The sequence below is a fragment of the Onychostruthus taczanowskii genome, unplaced genomic scaffold (genome assembly GCF_017590055.1).
Source record: "Onychostruthus taczanowskii isolate IOZ18803 unplaced genomic scaffold, ASM1759005v1 scaffold2, whole genome shotgun sequence".
Taxonomy (NCBI): domain Eukaryota; kingdom Metazoa; phylum Chordata; class Aves; order Passeriformes; family Passeridae; genus Onychostruthus; species Onychostruthus taczanowskii.
In genome coordinates this window covers 273843-295453 of record NW_024499239.1, presented here as the reverse complement: position 1 = coordinate 295453, position 21611 = coordinate 273843, and positions in this window count along the sequence as shown.

The following is a 21611-nucleotide window of genomic DNA, read 5'->3' as shown; positions in this document are numbered from 1 at the left end:
CTACACCACTACATTTCACTATTTTGGTATTTCATCATAGGCTGGGCTGTTGCTTTTGTTTTTTATTTATATAGTATTCTACTATTAAAGACAAAACTGAAGGCCAAAGACTGAAATAAAACTTGTGGAAAATTAGTATGCACTATTTAGTATATGTGGGACATAGACATTAAAAAATTACCTGAAGAACACATTATAAAAACATGAAATACATCAAAGCAGAAATGCCACTTTTCTCACTGGTTATTTAATTGCTAACACTAATGTGTACATTCTAAACCCAATATTTTTTGTATAATTAATGGTGATTTTTGATAGACACTGTTTATAGAAACAAAATGGAAAATTTTTTGATATTGAGAGAGTGAGAATTTACTCTTAAAAAATTATGTGGGAGTTTAATTACTGTGTAATTATTTAATTTTTTTAGCTCTCATTTTTAGATAACATTCCCCCTGCCTCAACTGGACAAGGGGTTGCAGAAAGGCTTAATCTAAAATTTCCTTCTTAATTGACAGCATTTTCTCACTGCTTTACCACCCACTATAAAGTGATATGCATAGGAACTGCTGATTCTTAACCACATTCAATGCACATTGGTGTAAACATCCTATTTTTCATCTCCATGGACTGTTTTACAGACCAGAAATGTTTTAGGGTTTTCTGACAGCCAAAAATTGGAAAGTGGGAAATATTTGTAAATGCAGCCAATCAGATAAATATATGGACTTCCTCTGGTTTGAAAAAAAACTATTGTAAACATTTGTGTGTGCTTTTGCACACCAGTCATTTTTCCTGCTCGATTGCTCATTGCTGTCCTTAATTTTACACCTCATTTTGCTTTTGAAACATGACTTTGGAGTAGGGGAGAATATTCATGTTTTCTGAATCCATTTGATAAGTCTGCAAGAACCTATGGAAGGCCAAGTTCTCACAATTTCTAAGCTTGCCACTAATGAGAAAAAAGTGGATCCCAAGCAGCTTGGTTCGCTTGGAAATCAGGACAGAAAACTCCTAATATACTTTCTCTTTAAAAAACACTATTTAAAACTTGAAACCTGGTTTGTGGTTGACTGTACTAATTTCTAAATGCCTGTGTGGTAAATGCCTCCTAGTAAAAATCACTGTGTGGCTTATATCGTAACTTGATATTTTATCGGGTCATACAAAAGATGTTTCTATAGTTCTGCTTTGTGTCTGAGAAAGAAAATGTATCTCTAATGATACTGAGATAAAATCACAGCTCTTTAGCATTGACCCACTTCATCTGTGTCCCTTTTAGCAGGACGAGAGAATGGGAAAAATACTTCAGAGAATGTCATGCACAAATAGGCACTGTAGAAATTGTATAGTAAGAGAAAAGTGGAGGCTAAAGGAACTCAAAAAGTCAGGGTTGAGTCAAAATGTAAACTAGGACTACTCTCTGCTGCACAAATTTTATATTCTGAATTTATCTTACAACAGTGAAGGATTTGGGTTAAAAGAAAATCATGAGGAAGGATAAGAAAAGGTATAATACTGATATGAGCCAAAAGGGAAAAGATTAAAGTGATCACAGGGAGACAGAAGGGGATGTTTACTGTGGAGAAACTGGGTGGGAGAGTAAGAAAGAGAGACCAAAAGGAAAAGCCTGTTCACAAAGAGAAAACCAGAAATTCAAGAAATTAGGTGTCCTGACATTTTTTGTCTAAGGACAGCTTTCCAAGAGTTTCCTATACTCCTTTAACAGCCTCTCACTTCTGGCTTGCTCTCAGAAGTGGAGGGAAGTCTGACTACCTTGATGGTTTCACCCTTTAAATATTTCCCTTCCTTATTAGAAATTGATGGGAAGGTATGGAAACAGAATTTGATATCCCAGAAAAATGTCCATGTCCTTCCCATGGTAAATCTAAAGAAGTAAAGGATAAATCAGGTTTCTTCTGCTCCAGAGAGAGTGTGTAGGTTCACACTGTCTAAATATTTTTTTTCTTAGAAGAAGAAACTCTTTCTTGAATGTGACATTTTTTTAAAAAAAAAGTCCTCCAGAAAACTGAAATTGTTATTCTTCAAGACTAAGATTCCTTTCACTTGTACATGACCTGCTCATTTTATCTTAATAATGTTGTTGAGAGGAAAGGGTTCAAACTGGGAGATTTGGTGAGGAATAAACAGTTTTGCTCAAAGTGACCTTGCAGCTGGGAATCCTAAGAATGTTGATGTGGGAAAACTCCATTTACTCTGCCTACTGTTGTTCATCCTCTGTCTGTTTTGAGAAGTAGAATTCCTGTGTAGAGATAACACACTCATGGACATGCCTGAACCTCCTCTTGGTGGGGGGGAGAGAGAGAGAGAGATCATAAAAGCACAGCCTTGTGACAAACTGCACGTGCAATTGATCTCTTGGGGTGGCAGTGAAAGGATGAACTAAGCTGGAGGAAACCTGTGCCCCTGCCACCCTGCATTGTTGGTGAGGTAATAACATAAATCTACTCTGCATTTCAGCTGGGGTTTGGTGGTTGCCCTGCTTACCTATGTGTGTCAATTCAGATGCCTGAATTTCTAAAGCCTGGTCTCAAGGAGGAAAAACAACAAAGGTGTGAACACCTTTGTAAGGGTGTAAAAATGTTCATTTAATTTTAGCATAAAATATTTGAGTGTATTTTTCAATTATTTTTCTCAAATGTGGGTTCTTTAGGATACATAACACGCAATGTAAAGGGGAGATTTACAAAAAAAAACCCACTATGCTTGTAAGTGCTTATTGATTATATATGGAGCTTGCAAATATACAACCAATTGTCAGTTGCAGAAGTAGAAATTCAGTTACCTTGAATGATGTGCCCTGTATCAAGTTTACCTATGTCACAGACTGTATCTTTTCTCCGTGACATTGAAATATCACTGGTTTTGTTATTGGAAATTAACATTCACAGCTAGGAAATGCCCTTGTCATTTATGCATCTTTCAGACAAGATTATTTTCAGAAGGAAAAAAATTAATAATGCAAGACTCCTGCTACTCCTCAGTATAAAAACTTCTCAACCTTTGCACAGAAGGGACTCTACATTTAGCTGTTCAGTGTTTTTAAGGATTTTACCTTAACAGGGAATGATCACAATAATAGAAAACAGGGATCAAGGTAATGTAATAAATAAAATATACAAGACTTTTATTTATGCTTGTTAATGCTGTATTTTGATTCAAAATACTTAATGATCTTAGGCTTATTTTAATAACACAAACTATGAAATGTATTAGTTTTTGTGAATAATAAAATTATATATGGTGTAGAATGGTTGTTCTCAAGTGGTGATCATCAGGTCTCCGATAGTGACACAGAGTGATGTCCCAAAACCATGTCTCCATGTAGTGTTATGGTTTAAAGTTTTAAAAGTAAGAATGTTTTTGGTCCCCCGAAAATGTTCATGGTAGTTATGACTGAGAGGTTTGCATAACATGGTACAGGATGAATGAATTACTTTACAGGCTTGTAATGTGTATCAGAATTGTGACAAACACCCTGCTTTCAGGTTATTTTCAAATCTGATTTTCCATTTTTTAGGGTTTTTTTCTTCAGTAAAAGGATTTAGAGGTCTGAAATATAACTAGGAATTTTCTGGCAAACTGTATTGATTGACCTTCATCAAAATAGAGTGACATTAAATATTTCTTGTACGTCAAACAATCTAGCTGTCTAATCTAATGGGATCTCATATGCCAATTTTTGCAAGATACAGGTACAATAAAAATGTGGCTTAGGAATCAAAAGGCTGTCAATACAATTGACAACATTACTGAATTCCAGTTTGCCAAGCTGCTAAAATACCATAAAGTTATAAGACTAATAAACTGAGGATAATACATAAGATCCCATAGATGTTAACTTTAAAAGAGTGAAAAAAAAGATAGAAAAGGGTTGTATGTATATTCTTCATATCATTTTCTCCCCCAGAAACTGTGTCTTACTTTGACTACTTGCTACCAGTCAGAGAACATTACACAAGCAGTATTAACTTCATTGCTTAATTTCTCTTTACTGTTAGACAGTCCTTGTTGAAACGGTTTACTTGTCTTCAGGGCTGAGGTGTTTACACATTTTACACATTTACAGTGTTCTTTCCTTGATCCCTGAATGGCAGAAAATCTGATGATGTTAGCTAAAAGTGAAGCTTTTGTGAGACAGAGCTGGTTTCACTGCTGTGGGTATAGCATAGTGAATATAAAGATCTGAGGAAATCAGTGTTTCATCACGAGACTCGCGATGTTAATGAAGGTGAAGGCGATGTCATTCCACACTAGGCAGAAGGCATCAGAGAGGCCAGGAAAGGGTGGAATACAAGCAGGTGGTCTGATTTGTTTCCTTGCATTACTGTAGGATTATACTGTAAGGTTATGAAAATGCACAGGGAAATAAAGCCTAGATCAATGCTAAGCTGTATCATTTAATGGACCAAAGCAAAATGTTTTCAGAGACTAAACTAAGGTACCTTCCTGAGCTCAGACAGAGAAAAAAAACCCCAGCTTCCAGAAAATGTGCTTTCACTGTTATCTTAGAGACCTCATTTTCAAAAAGCAATTTGATGCCTTCAGCCTGAACAAGTAATTCATTTTGCTGAAGACATTTAAGAAGATGATGCATAGGCTCTGTTTCAGAAACTTGCCACCTTACTTTCTCCAGGACTCAGATGGTGTAGACAGCCCATCATTGGACTTTGCTGCTGTTGCTGGCAAGATACATGTAGAAGGGGGACAACTTTCTGAAAGAAAAGTGCAGTTTTAACCCCATCCATATGCAGTTCAGATGAGATTTTCACTCTCAGTCATCCTTCAGGTTTTGCTCTTTTAAGCTCTAAAGCTCAAGACAGAATATTTGCATGCTAGGAAGAAGGTATGTTCTATCAAAGACTATGGAGATATTATTAGGGAATGTGAGACCTTTATGACTGCAAAAGCTTCCCTGTATATAATTCTAATTTGCAAATACATATTGTTATCAAACGCTAGAATCTTTTTTTTTTTTCCTGAACTGGGCCGCTATGTAGAAATAATAATTGGAGTACAATTTCTGATCTAGAAACAGACTGAATTTTCAATACACCTGGAGAGTCTAGTGAGCATCCTTTCAAGATTTTCAGTGTTGAAGTAGTTCATTCACACCAGAAATTAGATTGAAGTAAAGCAGTAAACTACTAGGCACTCCTGAAAGGAACTAGAAGATCTGCGCAGGGCTTGTTCCAACCTGTAGAAATCAGTAACACAAACAGAACAGTTTTCTGTGATTTTTCAGCCTCACAGACTACAGATACTATTCCTCACTTAGGAAGGTAGGAGGAATTTCTGAGAACATCTGAAGGAGATTTGTGTCTCACCAGTTTTCTAATGAAAATGAATGAGAAACTTGCAAGTTTTTGCGAACTTCTCTTGAGTCTCTGCCAGTTTTCAGCACACAGCACTACAGTAATTGCACTGAGCACCGAGATTGATGTCAGGATTAAAGGTTATAAGGTATGAGGGCAGGCTGAGAGTTTAGATCCATAATGTCAGGATGAATGCAGACTGTTGAAATGCTGTATTGAATGCTAATCTGAGGCTTTGGAAAGGGAACTAGGTTTTTGGGGTTTTTTTTCCAGCATAACTGTGCTAATTGGACACGTGGGTGTGAATAGTTATTATAGGAAAAGCAATTTAGGGTAGGTAACAGAAATCATTTTTCCATACAGATAACCTGTAGGTATGGACTGTTACAAGGATGAACAAAAAATAGAATCATTAAAAAAATACAATGCACACAGAAAACTGATGTCATACAGACCTGGACTGTTGCTTATTCATTAGCTGTGGATGTGGGGCCAATTGTTAGTCTAAGCCAAGTTGGCCATATATTGCTTTAGCAGTTCTAAGCAGAATTAAACTTGCTCTGACTAACTGGGGATTTATCCCACATGGGAGAAATCTCTGAGCAGTGTAAAGCTGTCATTGCAGCATCTTGGCAAAGGAAATGCTTATTGGAAATGTACTGGGGCAGGAAGGACTATACTTGGAGCATACCATGCTTCAGTCATCCCTGCCAATGTAATTGCCTCTAAGGGATTCTGCCATCTGGTGCAAGTTACAGACAGCCTGAGGCTATTTTAACTTGTACTGGGATTTAACCTGTGAGCAGGAGAGTGCTTAACTGGCTTCAGGCCAATTTCACCTTCTCTTCTGAATTGAGCAGAGTATTTCTATAATTATAAAATCTACTTAAAATCCATTGAAGTTCAATTAGTTAATATGGAATTGATTCTGACTTCAGGTGGGAAATAGATCTTGGAAACAAATGAACTTCTGTGTTCCATGTTTTTCATGCAAATACTCCTAATAAGAAGAAAAACAGGCAAATGTCAAATGCACAAGCAAAGCATTCTCAGAACAGATATTTTTTTCAGAATGTTTCCATTAAGTCAATTAGAAACTCTAACTTGCTGAAACACGTCCAAGAGTAATAACGAAAATACCTAAATAAATAAAAGGTGCACATAAGCAATTCAATAGGAATGATGTATGGATCCAGACCTGTCATCACTCCTTCACTACATAATTTTGCCTATTCTACACCTGTGGCATATAGTAGCAGTGAAACAGATAACCAGGTTTAATGTTACATCTGTATATATTTGTGTCCTTTGGAACCCTTTTTGGAATTGCAATTATTATTCTTCAATCAATGCTCCGGCAAATCTGTAATGCTGTTAATTTGTCATTTGACTTATTACTTGTGTTTCTTATTTCAGTCGTGCTCCTGAGACAGGTTTTTTTGTGGGTGTTTTTTGTTATTGTTGTTGTTGTTGTTTTCTTTTGGGGTGGCTTTTTTGATTGTTTATTTGGAGTTATTTTGTTTTTTGGGCGTGGATAAAACAGATATGCAAACCTTTCTGTAGTAACTTATTTTCATGATTCTCTGTGACTGTGAGAACTTGATTCCCTTAGTGTTCCTTGAGATTACTATGAGCCGACCACTGCAGATAACAATACAACTCTCAAGAAATAGATACTTGACAATGATTTAAACTCTTTAAAATATGTGGGTACCATTCTTACCTCACTAGCTACAATCAGAATTTGTATTGTTAATTACTATTAGTGTAATTTTTTCCCAGTAAGTCTCATTTATTAGAAGACAAAATCTATGCATTGTGGAGCACCATTCCAATGAGGATACTTCAGAGATTTCTTACTGTTGCAGCAAACAGGTCTTTAGAGCTGCTTGTGTGACTTACACCTAAAGTCACTTTGGCAAATGTAGTTTTCTTAGTTTAATTTAAAGTATTGCAACTTTTTCTTACACACAGTTTTCCACAAGAAGCACTGACTATAAATGAACATAAAAAGAGTAAACTAACAGTGGCTATACTGAAAAGAGGCTCAAGTTTAACAAATGGAGCTTTCTCAGACATTATTAAAAAACTAAAATAAAAATGAGAATTGCATTATATAATTGATATTTTTACACATTCGTGTTCCTCTTGTGTCATTTTTATCATAATGGGGACATCTATTGTAAGAATAAATGAGCATTTCAGTTTATTGGAAAGATTTTTTTCCCAAGTCCCAGCCAATTTAAGAACAGAAACTATCCCTAAATTAAGCAGAATAGGCAATAGAAAGGTTAGATTGTGCCACTGGGAGCTGTAAAAACATCAGGATTTAATTAAGGTTTAAAATATTGTTGAAGACTGTTAGCAAGTATATAGTAGAAGCTCAGAGGTGAGTATATGTTTTGTGAGTCTGCACAATATCTGAGGTATCAACATCAAATTCTAGCAAGCAACAAAAATATGTCAGTAAAAGTCATAGGTATATTTATTGATCTCATCTATGTATTGACTTACTGCTCATGGAATTTGAAAAAGCAATCTCTAGACTCATAAAAGCATATCAGGCCTATGAAATCTGGATTTCTTGCCTAGACAAAAAAAATAAGGCAGGGTAACAGTTTGGAGTGGTGATCCACTTAAAAATAACTGTAAAGATGAGGAGGACAGAAGAGGAGACAAATAGCAAAAATAAGATGGGTATTTAATACAAAATGAACATGCTCTCTCAGCCAATAGGTCACCAACTGACTGACAGTCATAGGTTTGTCCAGTAAAGACATGAGTTTTCATGGCCACCTAGGGCTAGTGGCTGAAGGTTGTGTCCTCTTTTTACCCCATAGAAACGGAAACTAAAAAGTGGTCATCATAAATTAACATAACGGTGCATAAAGCAATATGTGCTTTTATGTTCAGACAAGTCATTAGCATTGAAGGTCTACTGGCATGACGTGTCATAAAACCACTGCCAAAGTCAGCAAACAGCCCAGCGTGTGCCTGTCAAATGCTAAATCACTCTGCTCCCACAGGTCTGCCCAGGGTCTTATCCCATGAGTGCCTCTTGCATCGTAGCCCCTGGATGATCCAGTAGCAGTTTCCTACATTTGACTTTGCTGGTTGGGCGGCCTGATACCTTCTTTCACAGGATTACTTTGGTTCCCATAATCAGCATTTTGTCATGATTTGCAATATTTAGAGAAATAAAAATACATCTCAAATAATTGGCCATCTAAACAGACCATAAAAATCAGTATGGTTATATTTATGAATGCTGAAAACTTAATTGTCTTCTTAACATTATCACATGGAATGCCATTTTTAGATTGGTTTACTCCCAGCTGATTCACCATTCCTCATACATTGTACCATTGCCAAGTATTCAATGATGTACACATTCTGAACAACTTTTTAGAATTTAGAAGTAATGCTCTTAATGCACAGTTGCAAATGAAAAAGATTAGATGATTTTAAGTCACAGAAATGAACCCTAAGTAAGACTAAACAAACAGTATGTTTGCTGATGTGTATCAGAAACCATAGCTATGTAGAACTGAAAGTGATATTTTACTACCATTTCAATTAATCTCATTTTCGAATTGCTGATTTTGAGCTTTCCTATATTAAGAGAAATTTCATAAAAGTGATTTCAAATACACTTCTGAAATATTTCTCTTGAAATTGTTTTTCATGCTGTTTTTTTTTTTTTAATCCAATAATTCAATGCAATAAAAATTAGTTTGCGAACATTTTCTTGCTATGAAACTTTTGTTTTCTTTCCCACTGAAATCCCTTTTAAATTATACTCTAGTTTTTAATACCCCTTTATTGACTTTCTCCCAATTCTATAATTTCCTATCAATATATATATCTCCTTCTAGCTATTTGTGAATTCCTTCCCTTACATTTCTGCTGTTTGTCTGCATTTAACAAAATCAGAGGAGTGACAAAAATATAAACAATTACAGACTGTGCAGGTGTTTTGCACTCTGGAAATAGCATAGAGGCATTCAGATCCTCAGATCTGCTGTCTTCCCCTGTTGTTTGCAGTGCAGAGGTACTGGTCTTATTTGCAGACACTCTGTTGCCAGGTTAGTTAAGACTCTGCAAAACAGAACTAATGAACTTTCTTCTAGTGAGGTTGATTGACTTAGACACAGGCGCAGACATGTATAAATATACTGCTTTCCCTCTTCAGCCAGACTGATCCTGGCTGATTACAAGGACTCTGTACAGGGTATTTCATCATGATACCCCAAAGCAGTGAATCAAGACTTTTTTTTCACTTCCATATACAGTGGACTTCCTTCCCACATACACTTTTCCTCTACTTTCCTCTACATTCATGTTGTTTTTTAAAAGGTAATCAGTCCCATGACTGATTCTGTAGTCAAAAAATAAATTTTACAGTGCAGCAATTCTTTCTGCAGCACAATACTTTACATATCAGAAAATAGAACTGGCTCAATCGTTGCTTGAGTTTTGTTTTGTGGGATTTTAGATAGCAAGAAAATGGATCTTTAAAATCATAATTTTATGGAGGAACAAAGACTTTAATTAATGATAAACTAATCTCACATCTTGTGATCATGTGATATTAAAATTTAATTTATATGTCCAGTTCCTTGGCTTTTCATGTTAAGAACATGATACCAGTACAAATTTGAGCACTATGTCTCCAAATAATTCAGTAAGATATACTTTGTACAACTGAACTAAATTTTCATAAAATGTATAAAGCAGAAAACGTGGTACAATAAGGTGGCATCATGTGTTATTTCCACTTACATTTTAATTTATCACCAGCCTCTAGTTTTCTTAAGGAATCACCCAACAAATTTTTTAAGTCCTCTCTCAAATCTTCTGTGTCTCTAATTCCATAACAATTTCTCTTGGAGATCATGGCACCCTAGCAGAGTGCTGAAAAACTGCCAGTTTCTTATTAGCAGGTTTTATGGATATATCTTCTGTCTCAGCAGCCTTCTATTTTTTTTCAGGATCCTCCTGGGAAATGGTATTTATGGGATCAAAAGGGTTCTCCCTTATGGCTCTGACTATCATAAACACAGTTTAGGAGAGATCACACAGCCACTGTGCTCTTCTAAAGTGTGCTTTCTTCTGAAGCCTACGCCCTTAGTTATACAGTTTTCCCGTGTGCTTTTATAGGTTTTTTCCCCAAACACAGAACACACAACAAAGGTTTCACAACCTTTTCTTACCAAATCCCACCTGCAGCTATTATCTTGTCTTGGTTTTTAAAATCCCTTATTTGTGTGTGAATAGATTTCTTATTTTGTTTTATCTGTCATGTAATACTAAAGCTGGCAAAACTGTTTGTTCAGGTGTCTTTCTGTCACTAAGACCAGTTAAAGGATCAGTAAAACACTACTATAAATCTATGATGCTGCTGAACAAAATGTGTGTACTATTCTGACAAATGGTCAGTGCATTCGTACAAGTGAATGCAAGATTTGTTTGACTAGCTTTTCTTTTCTTTGCTTACTTTAACCTAAATATTTAATGTTCTGGGACTTGTAGATATGGGGCTCAGTGCCAAGTTTAGCAATGCAGAAACTGTGGATAAGAATTATTACAGAGCCGTGGAGAGCTCTGTATATAAAACAATGTCAGGATCAGTTGCAATGGATTTTTTTTCTTTTTTCCTTCAGTACTCAGTCTGGCATCTGCTCTATCCTCTAACAGAGGACTGTTTTCTTGGAGATGATCACTAGGTGTTCAATGTTATTTGAAAATCTATACTACTGCATGCATTTGTATGTTTATATGCAATCGGGTTAAGTTACTATGCCTCTTTCCTCCAGCTAGCTTATTTTAAATTGCAAAAACTACCAGCATTCACAGTTGTTGCTAAAAAAACCTGTACATGAAGCTAAAATAATTTTAAAAAAAACCCACCTCCTTCTGAGTCATAAAACTAATATGTTCCTATGGGATATATTAGAGTTCTTCATGAAGAAAATTGCATATAAACTTGCCCAAGAATCATAGAATGGAAAAAAACCACTTTCCAGCTTCTATCTGCTCACTTGTCATTTGTTTTCACAATCTTCTTTGTGCTTTTTGATCTTCACAATTTACAGAGAAAGCAGCCTAGCTTAGAAAGTACTAATACATTACTAGATTTTTGTGCAACATAGACTCCTAATGTAACTTTTTAGCTTCGGAAAAGCTCTGAAAAGAAGAATCCAACTAACAGTAGAACTTAGAAGAAAAAGGGAACGCTGAAAAAAAATTATCCTTCCACAAAAAGAAGCAAGATTTGCAAGATAGAATATAATTAGTTAACATAGTGGTTTCATGTTCGATGCCATCAATTTAGAGATTCCCCTCTCCTCATTCTTGGGTTTGGAGAAAAAATGAGAAGTAGTGAACCCAGAAGGGCACTGTGGAAAACTATGGTAGCTACAGTAGATCTCTGACTGAGTTACTATGGTTTTTGAAATTTCTCCAACGACTCCACTACCTGGAGCTCAAGCAAAGGAAATTAGCACACATACTCACAATCAAAACAGAAAATTATGTATAGTATAATGCCATACCATTGTCTTGCTACAGCCAATGTCATCAGCTTGAAGTATCATAATATTTTGTCTTTGATATTCAATGAAGGATTTTCATTTGCAGTCCATGACTTATTTTTTTCTCTCCCTTCAAACTGATTTTTTTTTTTTTTTGGCTTTTATAGGCAAATCTTTGACTACTTTTTTAAGGGAGGTTAAGAAAACATCTTAAGCGTACTAACTAGAAAGCATGCAGCCATTTATATTCTGCAGCCATATTTTGATATTCCCCCATCTCAGCTGAGAAGGGCTCGCATGAAATATTATGAGACGGATTTGTAATCTTCAGAGTCTTGCTGCGTCACTGCCTCATAATCACTTTTAGGTTAATACACAGATAGTTCCTTCTTCTGTCCTAGTCAGTGAATTCAAAGTCAATACTAGGCTGGAGCTGCTAATAACGACTAGCTCATGTCTTACTGTCAGCTTAGACCATGAATTTGACATGATTATTTTAATTCTATTTCCTTATTCCTTCATCACCCTCATCTTCCTGTCAAATATTCTGACTATTCAATAGTAATGACATCTTCCAACTTTGTGTCAATGGTAAAATTAGTTAACATATTTTTTCTGCTTTTACGAACTTTGCTAATGAATTTGTTCAATAGAAATCAACCTACACCAGATCATTAAGAAAATGGTATGTTAATTTCTCTTGACACATTATCAGCTTGCAATACAGCCAGCTGACTTGTCTCCCCTTTTCAAAGTCTCAGCTGAACTTCATTATCTCCAGTCTAATTTCCAGACTTCCCAGTGTGCAGTACTTGAGATTCAGATAAAATACAGTTTCATTTTACAAATGAAACATAACAAATTAGATTTTTCCAGAAAAAGAAATTATCAGGATGCTGGTCTACTATGAAATATCCGTGGTGAATACTTTATATTTTTATTCCTTATCTTGTGTATTTCCAAAATAAAATCAGCATTTGCATGATACCACTATCATTTCAATAGCAGTATTGAAAATATTCACTAGTGAGACCATGACTTTATTGTCAGTTCATTAAGTAGTGTGGCATAGAAAACAGCTATATATCCTCTTCCATTAGTATTAGACCCATTTCTTCTCCTCCCCTCCTGGTTTAGGCCAGGAGAAATCACTTGACAAACTCTGAAAGAACATTTACAAGGATTTATCATGCTGACTTTAGTGCAGTCATGCTAGAAACTAATAACGATCTTTAATCTGACTTTTTATCTGTCTTTCTTTCATCCACTCCTGCACATTGACTTCCAATATCTTCTTATCTTCCTTTCAATAAATTTGTTTCTGCACTTTCTTCCTTCTGCATGTTTTTTAACTTTTCATTTACTCTACTCTTTCAGTACCAAATAGTCTGAAGTGACTGAAAAAAATCATGGCCCTCTTTAGAAGTGCGAGTAGAGAAGACGGAAGCAAAGTTTTCTCTTTTCAGATTTGAAATATAGTTCCAAAAAAGCTTATCAGTGTACCTGAAAATTTCTAAGAGTAAGGAAAATACGTCCTGTTCAGATACAGCTGAAATGTGAGTACCTTTTTTCAGTCTGTATTCTTTCACTACCTTGTTATTTGCTATCTGTGGGGAATATTTTCTTTAAAAAAGGGAAAAAATGAAAGTATATATTTTCTGACTCCTTTTTTTTTTTTTTTTTTTTTTTTTTTTTTTTTTTTTGTTTTGTTTTGTTTTGTTTTGTTTTGTTTTGCTTTGTCTCCCAGCTTTTCCGTATAATCTCATGATCTTTTTCAGGGAAAACAAATTTAAAATAGCAGCTCAAATGGCTTGCACCAGAAATCTGTTTTCAATCATATTCACTTGATCAGAAGTTACTGAGACAGTAAGATAATTTTGAACCATGTGAAAAAAGAATATACTCTACTCTAGACCAATACAGTGAGAAGGGTCTAACTCATCTTCTACTGATCTAGGAAGTTTAATTCAGTCCTACCTCATATATCCCTGCTGAATACATATTAATCTACTGATTTATCACCTCTGAAATAATCTTCACATCATCCAGTGAATTAATCAGGAGATGAATTAAATATTTTAATAGCATATGTCTAGTACAGGTAGAATGATTTCCCCTTCTAATTATAATATCTAATTTTCTTCTTACTATTCTTCAGCAGCTGTAGTGTTGGTCATGTTGGGTTTTTTAAATTTAATTTTCTTTCTTATATGCAACCTCTTCACCCTAAAATGATCTTTTATCTCCCATAAAAACAGACGACAAGACTATTTTTCAGTTCAGAACTTTTTCATAATTACATTTTTGGCCTCAAGGGAAAAACTGTATACATTATCAAATCCCTTGGCTTTGCAACTGAGTAGCTTTAACAGTCTTGCACACTGCCTGCAGCTATTGTAATTTATTTTGAATATTAGAAAATCCTCAAATTATAAGTTCTAACAAGGTAGAGTCCTGTTCAAATTGAAACTCATTATATTTCTTACTGCCTTGTAAACTGGTCCTGTAGGTTTTCTTACAGTTGTTTATTTCTCTTCCAGTCCTTACAGTAACCACTAACCATTCATGCTGTGGTGGATCTAACAATTTTTATTTATCAATATAAAATCCACTGGCCTTTTGCCACTTACATCTATAGAAGCACTGCAGCACAATTCAGCAATGTTCCTGAGCTGTGCAGCACTGATTGTGAAAGTGTGAAATGCTACCTGAAACTAAGTTCAAACTCCCTAAAAGAATCACAGAATGAAAGAATGGTTAGTACTGGAAGAGATCACACTGGGTCATCTGGTCCAACCTTTCTGCTCAAGCAGGATTATCCTAGAGCACATGGCACAGGACTGTGTCCAGACAGTTCTGGAGTATCTCCAGTGAGGGAGTTTCCACAGCCTCTCTGGGTAATCTGCTCCAGTGCTCGGTCACCCACACAGTAAAGAACTTCTTCATAATCAGGTGGAACCTCCTGTGCAATGGTTTCTGCCCATTGTCTCTTGTCCTGTTGCTCAGCATCACCAAGAAGAACCTGGAGCCATCCTCTGACATCTTCCCTTCAAATGCTTATAGACATTTATGAAATTCCCTCTCAGTTTTCTTTTCTTGAGGCTGAACAGGCCCAGCTCCCTCAGCCTTCTCTAGTAAGAAAGATACTCCAGTCCCCTAACCATATTTGTTAAGCTCCACATCTCTCTTGCCCTGAGGAGCCCAGACCTGGACACAGCACTCCTGATGCGGCCTCACCAGGGTTGAGTAGAGGGGCAGGGTCACCTCCCTTGACCTGCTGGCTATGCTCTTCCTAGTGCACCCCAGGACACCATGGGCCTTCTTGGCCACTGGGACATGCTGCTGGATCATGGACAGCTTGTTGTCCACCAGGATCCCCAGGTCCCTCCCTGCAGAGCTGCTTTCCAACAGGGCAGTCCCCAGCCTGTGCTGGTGCACAGGGCTATTCCTCCTCAGCTGAAGGACCTGCATTCACCTTTGCTGAGTTTCAGACAGTTTTTCTCTGCCCTACTAGAAAATATTTCTGAAGCAGAAATATACCAGTAGGTTATAGATTTTTGTTTTGGAGTTATGCACCAAGAGGAATTATAAAGCCTGAAGAGTCATCATATAATTTATCCATTTGTTAAGAATTTTAGATCAACCAGAACCAAGCCCTGTACCATCCTCTACTGGTTAAGTGACTGCAGCCCTTAGAGGTTCCAGGGCTCCCTCAAAGCCTCTGGGTTTTGATGTGCTTTACAGATACTTGTCTGAAAATCAGAGTTCTAGAAAAATGAAAGGAGTTCTGTATCTATAGTCAGGATGTAACTGAAAATATGATCTGCCCAAATATCTTGCTTATTTACAGTTCACAAATAGAGATGCCAAGTATCACTGCTGTAAATTGAAAACAATGTACTGATCAGCAGAGAAATTTCTGCTTAGATATTTGTAGAAGTTAGTTCAGTATTTATGAAATTCTTAATAAAATTGTCACAATGGCTAAGGTGACATTATCAGCTGTTTACATACCTGATTCTCTATCTTCCTATTTCAAAGTTATACTATTAATAATTAGCAATTAGCTTTCAACTAACATCCTTAGGCATACAGAATTGTTTTCTAGTAAAAGAAAAGTGACTTTTTCCTCAGGTCTCTTAGGACAACCTTTCATACCTAGAGGATTAAAAGTATTTTTGAATGCTTCAAGTTTAACTTAACTGTATATATTTATCTCTATCACTTACCCAGACAAAAGGTAATTATGCATATAGCAATTGAAAGAAAATCTCAGTAACACTTGCCCAATTTTTATGATTTTACCTTCATATCTTTTTTTCTGACATGGAAAGGAAACCCTAGTACTGGTTTCAAGTCAGACTCTTTTATAAGTGTTACCAATGAATGCAGAGAAATAAACCTATGTGAGCCCTCAAAACCACTATGAGATCTTCACCAGCCTATGTGCTCACTTCATCAAGTTCTCCTTACTTGATAAAGGGTCTCTTAACTCGACATCTAGCATTGTAGCTATTTCTGGAAGTTTCTTACTGAGATCCTTCCCTGATTGTCTTGATCTGCTTGAAGGCCTTTGATTAGTTAATTAGCACCTGGGAGCTAAATAAGAGTGACTTGTGTGGTAGCTCTCAGAACATGCAAGTTTTTTCTATGGCTTTTTTAGGTATTACATATCACATATGCAAATTTTTCATTCTGATTTTTTTTTTTTTTTTTTTTTTTTTTTTTTTTTTTTTTTTTTGTTCTAATTAAGATAAGCTCAGAAATTAGGTTGAGATAGCAATTGCAATCCTCAATTTTTTGTCTGGGTGCTTGATTTGAGAATGGCTGCACATCACAATAAGGTCTGCCCTTGCCAGGCTGTGTTAACTCATAGCTTGTCTATTTTTTTAAATTTTAAGTCTTGCTGCAATATTAAACAAGCAAAAGAGGTTGTGTGTGCAGTTACTTTTTTTCTTTACTAGTGCAATACTTTTTTTCCTGGAATGAATAGCACTGAAACCTATGACAATTCTGAGAGCTCTTTTTGAATTTGAGGTCATTGAAGGAACTCTGTCTGGGTTGTTCTATCAGTTGCAATTACACTGGAGATTGGAAGATGGAACACATTGAGTCTAATATTTTATAACTGCTTCTGTTAATCCAGCTGTGTTTTCTCTATGACACATGGGGCAGACTTTCTCAGTAAAGTTCTTTGAAAATATTAGAAAGAAACTCACTTAAGAGACAGTGCAATGAAACAGCTTGAGGTAAAAGTATGAATAACTATCTCTTTTATGAAATGCTTTCATTCTGCTTGTGGAAGTCCATAAAATACGTTAGAGTAGAAAAAAGCCACCTATCTCTGCACATATAGGAAAGAAAAAAACAAAAACAAAAAAACCCCCAGCAAAACAAACAAATAAACAAAACTCACCAAGAACAAACAAAACAACAAAACCCCAAAACAAAAACAAAACAAAACAAAAAGGCAAAATAACCCCGGCCCAAAAAAAGCAACAAAAACAAACAAAGAACCCCAGGAATACTTACACCATAATTTATTATTTTAAGCAGTATTTCTTTGACCTTGTCCTAGCCCCAGATTATTCCTAATTCATAAAAAATAGCTTTCTTTGGGTAGTTTCAAGTTTGATTGGTACTTCATAGAATTTTAAATCTATCTACAAAATCTATTACAGTAAAGCTGGTTAAGGCTTATTAAGGTTTTGCTACACCCTTGCTTCATAAATAAGTACATCATAAACAGTTGAAATGGAGTAGAATCTCACTTACTAGTAAAAAAAAAAAAAATCTATGTTTATTTTGGTATAATGTGGAGTGCTTCACATTCTAACTGTGTATCTTTTCCTTGGCAGCCCTGGGAAATCACTGTATATGTTTCCAAGAAATATAGAATACAGGCTTACATTTTCCAGTCTCTCATCTGTCCCAAGGACTACTGTCATGCAATAACAAGACAAGATTGCAAATCTCTTACATTTTCTTTCATTTCTCAGCAATACATTCCTATGGAAGTGAAAACTGAGCGCATTTTATGCTTCTTGTGCTGCCCCATATTTTGACTAAATATTTTGCTGATACTGTCCAGAAATAAGTCACGAACAGAAGACTAGGAGTCCAAAATATACATATCCACTAGCAATCCACATATTGAGAGAATGATGTATTGCAAATCCAGCATGCCCCTGAATACCATTCCAAAGATAAATGAAGAGTTTTCAAATAATTATATGTGAAAGAGTTTCACAGCATCAATATGAAAAAGAGATATAATGTTATAGAGGATAAAAGACACAAAAGAAAATAAACTTCTGTTGAAATTATTTTATATTATGATAGGGTTTCTTTATGGTTTTCATAATAAACAAGTGTATTTTAGGAAAGTGTACAGTTGCTTCACAATCTAAACATGTATCTGTGACACAGTAATGACAGCTATGAGCCACTGCATCTGTAGTTCCTCTTACTGAGGAAAACTTTTGCATGAAAATAAATCTGCATTCCATTTAATGGAAAACTTTCTTTATTCTTTGATAGAAGCAATAAACTGAAGCTGGAGTAAAAAACTAAGGGTGAGCAAGGTGCTCAAGTGTGTAAGTTTCCCTATTCTCCAGGGAATTAGAAAAAAAATAAAAAAGGAACAAAGGCACAAGGAATTACTAATGTACACAAATGGGGAAAAGTGTGACTCAGAAGGGAATTTTCCCAGGTGGGTATACAGAGAAGGAGGTAGATGTTTCAAAGCTTTCAGGAGAAACACACATAAATGTAGGGATTCGTTTTTGCACCTAGCCAGGTGCTTTCATTGAAATCAATGAGATCTGAGTTATGGTGTTTGAAACTTTAATGAGTTCACAAAATTTTCGATTTTCTCTCGGTAGAGTGTCAAAATAATAGCTAAATGTTATATGGGGCTGAGTTTAGTCCCGATTTGAGCCTTTTCAAGTGTTATTTGAGCTTTTTTAGCTCTTCCCAGTAGATTCACTTCATTCTTCATCTCTAAGTGTAAATGAAACAAGTCTGGTTTTGTAGTTACCCTAGGATTTTACAGTGACAATATTTTCTTAACTGTTTGGTCTTGTTAGTTGCTGAATGTTTTGAAGAAACAAATGCATTTCTCTAAAAAGATTTTAAGTACCCCCATATGTTCAAAACAGACCAAGCACATTAGCTGCTCTAACTAAAATTTATGAAAAATAATATTGAAAACGGCTCTTATTGCCTTTTAGAAGGAAAGATATTCTAATCCATTTGGTTTTCAAAAAGGTATTTTTGTGCACAGTTGCTGTTTTTCAGTCTGCAGGCTGTACTACTATAATGAGCTCCTATTGATGTGAATAGTGTTTTAAGTTGTTTCACCCACAGAAATATTCCTGCCTTGTTTCCTATGTGTAGTTTAAAAGTAGAGGTATTAATATTGTAGTGCTTCTGATATTTATTTTTCATTTCAGTGCAAAACACATACTTGAAGCCTGTTAATAATAAGTAAAGTTGAAGCCTGTTAATAATCATGTCAGTAAGTGACTAAATAGAATTTCATTTAGGACTATTATAGGTTTCTGTAATTTTAAAGGCTATCTGTATTTTATTACCTTTATTTTAGGAAAGAGGTATAGCAGATTCACCTAGGATTTCTGAGGAAAAATTCTCAAGTATTGTATAAAAATATATTTCTCTCTCAAAATAATATCAGGTTTCACTGAAACAAAGGAGTGGTTTCTTAAAAAATATATTGAGAGAATTCCACTTGGTCCTTCCCTCATCCTATAGAACCAAGTAGTACTGCAGCAGCCTTAGACTTCGGGAAGAACAGCTAATAATTCCAAATGTTATATATCATTTTTCAGGGGAACTTGTCTTCCAAAACAAGTTTTCAATTCTTTCACCACGGCATCCACTTTTAAGTGCATTTAAATTACCTTATTTCTTACCATTATGTACATTAGACACTAGGTACTTAAAGGAAGCATCAACTTGTACAATGACAATTTAACAAAAGTATTGTAGAAATACAGTAAGGGATTGAAAACCAAAAGTCAAATCTAATTCCCTGTTCTGGTTAGCAGCACCCGCAGCACGTTCTACAGTAACATCACTTCAATCAGGACATTTCACCTGCTGGAGGCAAGGATGGCACAGAGCCAGAATAACCCTAGTATTGCTTTCAGAAATAATGATTAGAACTTGATTTCTGATTCCTTCAGGGAATGGATATTGCAGTTAGTGAAATAATTCACCACAGTTTTGGAAAACAGAGGCATGATGGAACACAAAAACTCTTTTCAGCTTTGACCTAATTGCATCCCTGAATTCCTGTTAAGGTAGCCAGGTTTATCTTTGTGGATGTATAGAAGATCTGCAACAGGGTTGCAGGCTTAGATACAAAAATTTCTTAGTGAAATTGCACCTTCTGAATATTATAGGACTCTTATAGATGAGTCATGTAATTAATTCATACATAAATGCTTACCACTGTGCAAGCTCAATTAACCTAATGATTTTTCTCCCTACTGTTTTAAACTGTGAACTCATAATAATGGGGATTTTAGTTCTATGTTACAGTATTCTACAATAGCTGTTTTACTTATCTGAAATTTCCCATTCTAGGCTTTATCTATGTAGTACAAATGTAAAATTAAAATGTTACACTTAAAGGAGAATGTTCGAAACCATTTTCATGTTAGTACCATATAACTATGTCATCATGTACCCTAAAATATCCTCTCTAAAATTAGCTGACAAATTGCAGAAAATTGTTCTCTGGGTTGGCAGAAATGAATTCTATTAAAGCTAATGAAAATTGCACATCTGTGGCATAAGACCATATGTCCAGAAGACAAGCAGTGTGTGGAATAACCTTCTTTCAAATTTAAACCCAATCACTGAAGTTTTTCCATCAGAGAGTCACCAGACTTATGAGAGCTATGAAAAAGTCTACTCTGATGAATTTTGAATGAGTAGTCTACATAAAATAGTGATCAAATCAAATTAACTAAAGTATTAGATTATTTTAACATGTCTGGAGTCTGACACATCCTTCACATATATATATATTTAATTTAAAATAATCTGAAAAAATACAATACATGCACGTGAAATAATAGAGTGTAATTGTAAAAAGGGATAAGGAACACTTTGGTACTATTAAGATTTGTGCTTTAAATAAGTGTAATTTTAGTACAATAGAAGATAGATTTACCAGCTGAGCTGAGCCAAACATCTGCTTTTCACTGCATTACTTTTTTTTGGTTCCCTTTTCTAAATTGGAAAACCATGAACTAGTAGAACTGGGTGAAGAACATCAAACTCCTCCAGTCACATAGGGCTAGCTAGTTTTTTTCCTTGACAATGATTCTTTTCTTTTCAAAGAAGAAAAAGCCAGTAATGTCTGTAGTTTTTTGGTTGGTTTTTTTCTTTTTTTTTGTGTTGTTTTTTTTTTTTTTTTTTTAATACAAAAGGTTTATTGTCATTCCCTGGGACCTGTTCCTGGCAAGTATAATTATCTTACAAAAATATGCTTCTCCCTACCGATGTACTCATTATATATACATACATGTATTGTAACCCCTCTTTAGCCTCCTGTACTCTAAGGTTAACTCAGAAGTCTTTGAAATGGCTGAAGCACTGTTTTAGCCAGATAAAGGAATGAACTTAGACCCTATGACTGGACCTTGAATTAACTTCTGGATTTATGAGGAAGAACTATACAACTCTTGGAGATTAATTTTAGGCTAAGATG